The sequence below is a fragment of the Mesoplodon bidens genome (genome assembly GCF_964165515.1).
Source record: "Mesoplodon bidens genome assembly, chromosome: 16".
NCBI classification, from domain to species: domain Eukaryota; kingdom Metazoa; phylum Chordata; class Mammalia; order Artiodactyla; family Ziphiidae; genus Mesoplodon; species Mesoplodon bidens.
This window is the reverse complement of record NC_138173.1, coordinates 8,807,740-8,818,091: the sequence shown is the minus strand read 5'-3', so window position 1 is coordinate 8,818,091 and position 10,352 is coordinate 8,807,740. Positions and strand designations below refer to the sequence as shown.

Here is a 10,352-nt window from a genome sequence, read left to right as displayed (position 1 = left end):
TCAACAATGATCAGCTAAAGCTCTCAAAGACCTAGAGAATGAAACTAAAATGGTAAGGGTATAACATGCATAAGGAATGCACACAAAATATGCCAGGGGATGAAGCCACCTACAGAAAACGCAGAGACCTAGGACAGGGAGGTTCTGCTCAGAACCCCAGGGACACGGCCTTCAAGGGTCAGGCCGAACAAGAGGCGCCCACGGAGGAAAAGGGAACCACTCCAGCGCTATGAGGGAAACGGGGAGCGTACGGGGAAGTCTGCAAACAAGCAGGGTGGACGCTGTCAAAAGCCGGATGTAAAGACTGAACAAAGATCAGTGGCAACGAGGAGGTCCCAGTGACCCTGCTTTTCTAGGGGTGCTGGGAGCCGAGCCAGGGGGCGGCGGGGAGGACGTGGAGGTGCGTGAGAGGCGCTTGCGACGAAGCCTGGTGACTGAGTCGAGAAGTCCGCTGCAAGGTGCACCCGGAGAGCTGTGTTACTATTAATAACTACTCCCGTATGCAAATGACTGACTTTCAAAGGGAAGGAGGGAAGGAAGGAAGGGAGGGGAAAAGTAGAGAGGATTGAATATCACCCGTAGTTACTCATATCCTGATACGATTCCTGGAAACAGTGAGATGTAGGTGAGTTGGAGCTAGTGCGCGGGGAATTGCCTGTGACCCTGCATTTTAAAAGATTCCATGTGACTGCGCTGCGGAAGAGGCAAAATGGAAATGCAGGGCAGGTTGGGAGGCCGCTGCAGGAATCCAGGAAAGCGGTGAGGGCGCAGCCTCTTCACAGGCAGAGGGGCATCATCGTGGAAATGGACCTAAAGATTGGAGAGCCTCCTGGGACGGGAAGGGATGAGAGATGAAACCCAGAAGGGCGGGGGTAGGACACGGACCCTGGGAGAGGCTTACACGGCTGGGAGGAAGCCACCTTACCTTTGCCGGCTGGACAGCAGGCTGGGAGGACGCACGTGGGTGTAGGTAAATTGTAGGTGGAGGGTGGGAAGTTACCAGAAAGCACATGCATGCCCTCAATTTTCTCAGTGACTCACGAGGTGAAGCTGTCTGCTGAGAGCAGGGGGCGTAGGAACTGAGAGTGAGTCTGTCTTGAGAGGAGCACTGAGGTCTATAAATAGTCTTCTAACTAATTAGACTGCGGAGGGAGACCGTGGGTCTGTCTGGGTGCATTCGAGGCCTGATGGTGGCCTCTTACTGGGGACCACAAACCCAGCTCTGCACCCACTGCTGCCTGTGTCAGACGTGCAGTTAACATCCCCAGCTCGTGGAGCTTTGCAGCCACAGGGTCTCAGCCATATTTAAACAGCATTGAGGCCTGGAAGAAGCTATTGATTCCAAAGTGGGAGCTTTTGAAAAAATGGTTTGGATTATTGTGAATTTTTCCTTTGTGCTTTCAAAACACATGGCTTGATACTAACTGAAATAGTGTGGCCTTCGGAAAGTTTCTTAACTTCTCTGTGCTTCCTTTGCCTCTTTTGGAAAAAGTAAACAAGCTAATTAATCCTCATAGGATTCTTGTGACAATTAAATAAAATGATATATGTAAAACACTGAAAAAAGTTTCTGTTGATAAAAATTAAAGTGCTCAATACATGATAATTATTTTTGTCAAAAAATATGACTTGTACATATATATCCATACCTTGAATGTATATATATTTATATGTTCAGTGAAAGTCTACATATACAATGTGTTGTAGCATTAATATATGTGTGTATATGTATGTAGGTGTGCACATATATGTGTATTATATATGTATGTATGTGTGTATAAACACATATATATATAATTATAGCAACCATTTATTCAATATGCATTTGTTGAGCACATACTACGTGCCAAGAACTATGCTACATTCCGAAGAGGCAATAATGAACAAAAATAGATGAAGCATCTGCTATTATGGGGTGAACAGTCTGATGGTTACTACAAGAAGAGTGTCAGGGCTTCCCTGGTGGCGCAGTGGTTGAGAGTCTGCCTGCCGATGCAGGGGACACGGGTTCGTGCCCCAGTCCGGGAGGATCCCACATGCCGCGGAGCGGCTGGGCCCTTGAGCCATGGCCGCTGAGCCTGCGCGTCCGGAGCCTGTGCTCCGCAACGGGAGAGGCCGCAGCAGTGAGAGGCCCGCGTACCGCAAAAAAAAAAGAAGAGGGTCAAACTGATGTAAACGGATTATGTGCTCAGCGCTGTAAAGAGCTCTACCGACTGCAGTGAAAAGGTAAATCAGCACAGGTCAGGGGGTTCCACCCCACCTGAGGTCACAGGCTGACGTGTCCTTGTCCTTCTCCCCGACTACATTACGATTCCTTCGAAAGCTGTGGATTGCTGCCTACTCCCCTCTGTTTATGGCACCTGACTCCTGACCACCATGCACACAGCAGGTGCTCAATGTGTGTTTGCTGGCTAACCTGATGCCATGGGGTGTTCACCAGCAGTTTTAGTCCTGACAGCCATGTGGGGCACCCACTGCCTTTCTTTATAAGAAACCACAGAGGGACATCTTGGTGGTAACGGAACATCGCCATTGTCTGGCTGATTTGGCAGGAACAGCTCACCCCAGACACTGCGTGAAGTCTCAGCCCTAAAATGCAGCATCGTTGACGCTTTTCCTTTTATTATCTTTTTTTTTTTTTTTTTTTTTTGCGGTACGTGGGCCTCTCACTGTTGTGGCCTCTCCTGTTGCGTAGCGCAGGCTCCAGACGCGCAGGCTCAGTGGCCATGGCTCACAGGCCCAGCCACTCCGCAGAATGTGGGATCTTCCCGGACCGGGGCACGAACCCGTGTCCCCTGCATCAGCAGGTGGACTCTCAACCACTGCGCCACCAGGGAAGCCCGACGCTTTTCCTTTTACATAAGCACAAATCGCAGTGTTCTTTGGGCTAACGTACATCGAGGACCTATATGTTTATTTCCTCTTGTTTTTCAGCGCAACTTCCATCGATCCAGCAGGTCGTCGGGAAAATGGGGGAATGATTGTTCAATGGGTGCAGAGTTTCCCTCTCGGATAATGAAAATTTTCTAGAAATGGATAGTGGAGATGGTTGTACAATGCTGTGAATGTACTTAGTGCCACTGAATTATACAAGTAAAATGGTAAGTTTTGTTATGTTTATTTTACACAATAAAAAATCCCCCCCCCAAAAAAAAGATTTAAGCTTGGGAATTTAGAAAATAGGAAAAAAAAAACAAAAAAAAAAAACTAGGTATGAACAACGGTCACCTTTTTCTTAAAGTCCTTCAGCAGTTCCCCGTTCTCTCCTGACCAAATCCCAACCAGGCCCTTCATGGACTGGGTCCCGCTCGGCTGCTCCTACGTCTGTCCTTCCAGAACCCCAGGCTCCACCCAGGCCAGATAGCTTGCGTTTTCCCATCATGCATCTGTGTTTTGCCTGTATGGGTTCTGATCTCTGGGATGCTCTTCTCATCCCCCACCCTGTAGCTGGAAAGCATTATGCACCTCAGCTTAGCCTCCTCTAGGGAACTTTTCCCAACACCCATTTCAAATCTTTCAGCCCCGGCCAGAGAAATGACTGCTTTCTCTCGCTCTCTCTCTCTCCCACTTTCCCTTGTGGAGCTCATTATCACAGCAAACACAGCATTACATGCACTTGTTTATTTATCGGTCTGTCTTCCTGTGCCCTACCTTGGTGGCAGCAGGGGCGAAATCTTTGTTTTATTTGCATACTATGGTTGTAACATCTTTGGCTCCAACGGTGTGACCTTGGGCAAGATATTTAACCTCTTCTGGATCTGTTTCACTTTCCATACAATTCGAATAATAATAATAATCTCTATGTCATACAGTAGTTATGAAGCATAAATGAAATAATGCATGTGACGTGCTTAGAGAGGGTCTGATGCACAATCAACAATAAAGTGTTTGAAGAAAGGAGGTTCATAACCCATAACAATTGTTCAGTGGCTAAAAGGATGAATATTTAACGTTGAGAGCTGACAAGAAGAATGAATAACCTAATTCCAGATGTTTATTTAGAAAGACGTAGGAGGAAGCTGAATGACTGGAAGAGAGAACATTATAGGAGAACATCTTTTGGTGTGTGTATCATAATATAGTCAAAATACTTCCAACAACTTCCCACGTTTCTGCCATAAACCCTTCCACTCCCTCCAGAACCAGCCTGATCAGGCTACAGAGGTCTTTATAACTAAAATATCAGAGTCTCCTTAGAAAACAAAAACTCAATGAAACCGATAAGAAAGGCTCATTGCCATAGTCTTCAATACCGAACCAGTGGAGGCTCTTCATGCTTTAAAGAATATAAGACAGTCCTGCTGTAGACGTTGAGGAATTTTTGAGTGTTTTCTATACTGACCCACTTGCATCAGAATTTTGGCAAACTAGCCTGACTCCTGGAATTTAAATCAGTAAGTAACCTTTCTCCAATTAGCTTGGCTTTGGGTGTAAATTCTTATTTTACGTAAGCAGATGCTGGCTATTTTCAAGGTATGGAGCTGGCTTATGCAGTGGACACAAAACATTATGTGACGCTTATGCACCGTTTCTTATAAGGCAACACACACTGCAGGGAACAGTGCCGGAGTCCTCCTGGTGACTGTACTCGATTTCCATGCAGTCCCATTAAAGCGGACTCCACACCGAGCCCCAGGAGTGGTGCTTGTAACCAAGGCCTAAGCCATCGGCATATCTCACTTCCCCATCCTTTGATCTGCGTGGATCATATGTGACCTAGTCAGAGTCAATGAAATGCAATGACATTTTCACTGCACCTTCTGGGGAAGAGACTCTCACTCATAACCTTTAACCTAAAACATAAGAGAATGGGTGGGCTAGCAGGGCCCTTTCTGGTACCCAGAAAACCCAAGGCTAAAGTCAACGCAGTGGAAGGCAGAACAAAGGAATAAAGTTTTTAAAAGTTGGCAGGTGCCAACGGTAAGCCTGAGCCCTGAATTGAGCCCTGTCTGTAGGTAGCATCCTCTTTCAGCTTTTGAGTCAATACATTCCCGTTTGGACTAAGTCCGTTTGCGTTGGGCTTTTCTGTAACCGCAACTAAATAATCCCAACTGGCCTTCATCAAAGCCTCTCTTCCCAAACGGGAGCTCCACACTCTGATTCCATCCAAAAGATAACCGGTGTCTCTAGAGAACCCACATGTGAATAGAATTGGGGCATATTCAAGAGGGTAAGTGTCTGGGTAAGAAAATCTCTCCTTTGGGGATACCTGTGGTTCACATTTCTGTGTGGGCCAAGAAACTCCTATAAATTTCACCTGTTGACACATTTTCTTTGCAGGCACTTTGCTACTTCAGGGGGAGGAGCCGGAAACAGAGGTGGAGAAGGAAAAGCAGGAGGCAAAATGTGAATTATTGTGCAGGAAGCAATACAGCTGATGGCCTGTGAGCAGAGGGCTGGCGTGTGGGTACATGCGGTGTGAATTCGTGGTGGAGGAACTAATCAGGCAATGTTATCTGATCTGGAACAACAAGAGAAAGAAAGGGTCTCTTTCATTTTCCCCTGCTTTGGTATGTCTGAAAGCCCTTATCAGTGTGACAGGGCTTGGAAGCACCCAACCAGAAAACCTTGACTTGGGATTGTGCTAAAGTGGGGACCTGGGATCTGGGTTGTTTTCCAAGGACCAACCGTCATTTCGTTTTCAGAATGAATCTGGATTTTTGTTCTGGGAAAACAGGGCAGGTTCTGCATTGAAAACAAAAGTCAGACGTGCTGATGCTTGAATATAAAGAACTACGGAGTTTCGTAAGTTCTTCTGAGTAACAGAGGCTGGTCTCCAGCCTGGGGCCGAGGAGGCAGTGGGAGCAGACCCAGAGTCTGTGAGGTTATTTCTCCCGTGAAAAGCAAAAGCCCGAAGCAGTACTCTGAATAATCTAAGTGCAAAGCTGCTCCCATGGAAGGCAACAGAGCTTTCAGGAGGGGCCCTGGCTTTTGGGTACCAGGATGGGTTTCAAACTTGCTTCCATCGCCCACTGTCTCCATGGTGACAGAGAAGTTAGTTATCCTCTCTGAATCTATTTCCTCATCTGTAAACATCAGTTAGGTTCTTGAGAGAAGTGGCTGAAGTACATCAAGAGTGTATGGCCTGGGCTTCCCTGGTGGCGCAATGGTTGAGGGTCTGCCTGCCGATGCAGGGGACGCAGGTTCGAGCCCCGGTCCGGGATGATCCCACATGCCGTGGAGCGGCTGGGCCCGTGAGCCATGGCCGCTGAGCCTGCGCGTCCAGAGCCTGTGCTCCGCAATGGGAGAGGCCACAACAGTGAGAGGCCCATGTACCACAAAAAATAAATAAATAAATAAAAGAGTGTATGGCCCATCGTAAGAACCCAAATAAATGGCAACAACACGATTTCAGTTACTGTGGGGAGACTTGGATCAAGTACAGGGCTGCAGATACAGAGACATGAATACCTTCTTCTCATTTGTCAGGCAGAGGGGGCAAAGTTCAGTTTCATCTTAATGTGATTTTCTGCAGAATATCAAGAGAAAAACACCAATTTGCCACCAAATTTCTGCACTTTTCTGGCTTCGTCGAAGCTCAGCAAAATCTTGTCCCTAAACCGCTGAACAGCTCTATAATTCCAGACTGGCTAGAGACAAAACTAAATCAAAAGACTTTCATTGGACCATCAGTTTCTCAAGTATTCTCAAGTATAAGAATTGGATTTTATTCCTCTTTTTAGGCCAGATACATAGCACGGCACCTTATGGGCTGCTCAAGAAATTTTAATTCTCTTATCTAAGAAAATGAATTCATTTTCAGACCAGCCAACCTAAACTTCTGTTGGAATGTGCTCAAAGAAGCGAGGAAGGATAGAAAGAAGGGAGGGAGACTCTCTTGGTGTACTAGTTAGGGTAAGAGCTAAGCTGCTAAGGGCTAATAAAGAAACCCCAAATTTCAGTGGTTTAAAAGCAGATAGGGTGCAGTGCAGCGACGGCGGCGGCAGCGGCGACGGCGGTTGCTATTCGGAGCCGTTGAGACGCCTCTGCGGCAGCTTGTGGCACAGGTGGCTTGCGTGGACGCGGGCAGAGGCGGCCGGCCCGCCACCGCAGCCCCAGCGCCCGCGGCCCCAGCAGGTAGATGAAGCTCCTGATGGAGCTGTAAAACCACCCACAAACAAACTACCCATTTTCTTTTTTGGAACTCATGAGACTGCTTTTTTAGGCCCAAAGGACATATTTCCTTACTCATAAAATAAAGGAAAAGTACAGCAAACCAAATAAATGAAAAGGCTTTAATGAAGGTTTATGGGAGATAGATAACAATCCGAAAGTGAAATTTTCAAGTCAACAGGCATCAACTAAACAATCAAATGCATCACCTGATGTTGAAGTTGAAGAAAAAGAAACTAGTGTTTCAAAGTAAGATACTGACCATGAAGAAGACGCCAGCAAGGATGTGACTAAAGCAGTTGACATAACCACTCTAAAAGCTGCCAGAAGAGGGAGAAGGAGAAAGGCAGAAAAACAAGTAGAAACCGAGGAGTCAGGCATAGTGACTACAGCCATAGCATCTGTTAATCTAAAAGTGAGTCCTAAGAGAGGACGACCTGCAGCTACAGTCAAGATTCCAAAACCAAGAGGCAGACCCCAAATGGTAAAACAGCCCTGTCCTTCGGAGAGTGACATGGTAACTGAAGAAGACAAAGGTAAGAAAAAGGGGCAAGAGGAAAAACAACCTAAAAGGCAGCTTAAAAAAAGGATGAAGAGGGCCAGAAGGAAGAAGGTAAGCCAAGAAAAGAGCCAGATAAAAAAAAAGGGGAAAAAAGAAGTTGAATCAAAAAGGAAAAATTTAGCTAAAACAGGGCTTACATCAACCTCTGATTCTGAAGAGGAAGGAGATGATCAAGAAGGTGAAAAGAAGAGAAAAAGTGGAAGAAACTTTCAGACTGCTCATAGAAGGAATATGCTGAAAGGCCAACATGAGAAAGAAGCAGCAGATAGAAAACGCAAGCAAGAGGAACAAATGGAAACTGAGCACCAAACAACATGTAATCTATAGTAATAAAAAATAATCTCATTTTGGGCTCAAAGCATTAATCCAGTTACTGAAAAGAGAATATAAGTGGAGCAAACAAGAGATGAAGATCTTGAGACAGACTCATTGGACTGAATTGCCCCCTCCCACCCCTTGATGGAAGAATGTTCCAGATTCTAAATTGAGGACTTCATTAGTGGCATTATTACTGTGTTATGATTGTTAAAAAACATTTCCTGGGCTTCCCTGGTGGCGCAGTGGCTGAGAGTCCGCCTGCCGATGCAGGGGACACGGGTTCGTGCCCCGGTCCGGGAGGATCCCACATGCCGCGGAGTGGCTGGGCCTGTGGGTCGTGGCCGCTGAGCCTGCACGTCCGGAGCCTGTGCTCCGCAACGGGAGAGGCCACACCAGTGGGAGGCCCGCATACCGCAAAAAAAAAAAAAAAAAAAAAAAAAAAAACCATTTCCTGTAAGATACACACTACATACTAAGGTCAGCCATCATTCCTGTTAAATGTTTTTTACACCAAGCTTAAAATGAAGCTTTGTGTTTGAAAGTTATAATAAGCTCAGATGAAGATGATGGTTGTACCTTATTTCATTTAGAAAATATAAAAATTCATTTTGTTTTGAAGCTAGGTGTTAAACTGAAGTAGCTACTATACCCCCAGAGAATGGGGCAGTTGTGCCCTTCCCCTTGACATTCCTTTGTTGTTCAGTTCTTTAGAAGATTAATAATAGTTTTTTAATCCTGAGAGATTAAACAGTAGACTTGTTAAGAAAACAAAAATGAAACTGTAACCAAAATTTTAAAATAAAGTTTTGTTTAAATAAATAAATTTTTTTTTAAAGCAGATAGAAGTTCATTTCTCGGGACTTCCCTGGTGGTGCAGTGCTTAAGAATCTGCCTGCCAATGCAGGGGACATGGGTTCGAGCCCTGGTCCGGGAAGATCCACATGCCACAGAGCAACTAAGCCCGTGCACCACAACTACGGAGCCTGCGCTTTAGAGCCCATGAGCCACAACTTATGAGTCCACGTGCCACAACTACTGAAGCCCGGGTGCCTGGAGCCTGTGCTCCACAACAAGAGAAGCCACGACAATGAGAAGCCCGTGCACCACAACTACTGAGCCCACGCACCTAGAGTCTGTGCTCTGCAGCAAGAGAAGCCACCACAATGAGAAGCCCGCATACCGCAATGAAGCGTAGCCCCAGCTCGCCGCAACTAGAGAAAGCCTGCACACAGCAACGAAGACCCAACCCAGCCAAAACTAAATAAATAAAAATTTCAAAAAAAAAAAGAAGTTCATTTCTCCACCGTGCAACAGTGCAAAGGAGAGTGATCCTGCTGCGCCAGGTCATTCTGATTCCTAGGGCACTGTTCTCACCAGCGTGATCAAAGCTGATCATAAAAAAGAGTCCAGAGAAGCACACACATTATTTTAAGGACTGAACCCAGAAGTAGCACACTTCACTTCTACTCACATTCCACAAGTAACAACTCAGTCACGTGGCCATACCCAGCAACAAGAGAGGCTGCAGAATGGATGCACATCCGTTGTTAAAGAGGATTAAAGACAAGTTACATGATATTTGCAGGGCACATATCTGATAAATGTCTTGCATCATGAATATATAAAGACTCTCAACACAATAATTAGAAAACCAACAACTCAAAGATAGTGAACAAAATATTTGAATAGGCACTAAAGAATATGGACAGATGGCAAATGAGGACATGAAAACATGCTCAACATCATTAGTCATTAGTCATTAGGGACATGCAAGATACCACAACACATCTGTTAGAATGCCTAAAATTGCAAAAATAGATGTTATCGATTATCAGTGAAGATATGGAGGAACTAGAACTCTCATACATTGCTAGCATATGACTCTAAAATGGTACAATCAAGTGAAAACAGTTTGTCATTTTCTTAGAAAGTTAGATGTATACCTACGGTATGACCCATCCTTTCTATCCCTAGATATTTACCCAACAAAAAAGAAAGCATATGTCCATACACAGACTCACACATGAATATTCATTGCAGCTTTATTTGTAATATCTAAAACCTGGAAACAACCAAATGTCCAGCAAAAGTTGAGTGAATAAACAAATTGTATAATACCTGTCTGATGAAATACTGCTTACCAATAAAAATGAATGAACTCTTGAAATACACAAACAAAATAATTTCACTGAGTGAAAGAAGGCAGACTAAAAAGAATGTATACTATATGATTCCATTTATATAAACTTCTAGAAAATGCAAATTAATATATTGTAACAAAAAGCAGATTAGAGGTTACCTGGGGAAAAGGGGATAAGGCAGAGAAGGACAGAGATGGGGGAATTGCAAAGGGATACAA

General features: G+C 45.2%; 1 pseudogene across 1 annotated transcript; it reads left to right on the top strand.

Annotated features, from left to right (window-relative positions):
- Nucleotides 1–6,709: 6,709 nt before the first annotated feature.
- On the top strand, nt 6,710–8,211 carry LOC308630108 (PC4 and SFRS1-interacting protein-like; annotated as a pseudogene). Its single transcript has one exon. The product of its transcript is annotated as a PC4 and SFRS1-interacting protein-like (transcript).
- Nucleotides 8,212–10,352: the final 2,141 nt, after the last annotated feature.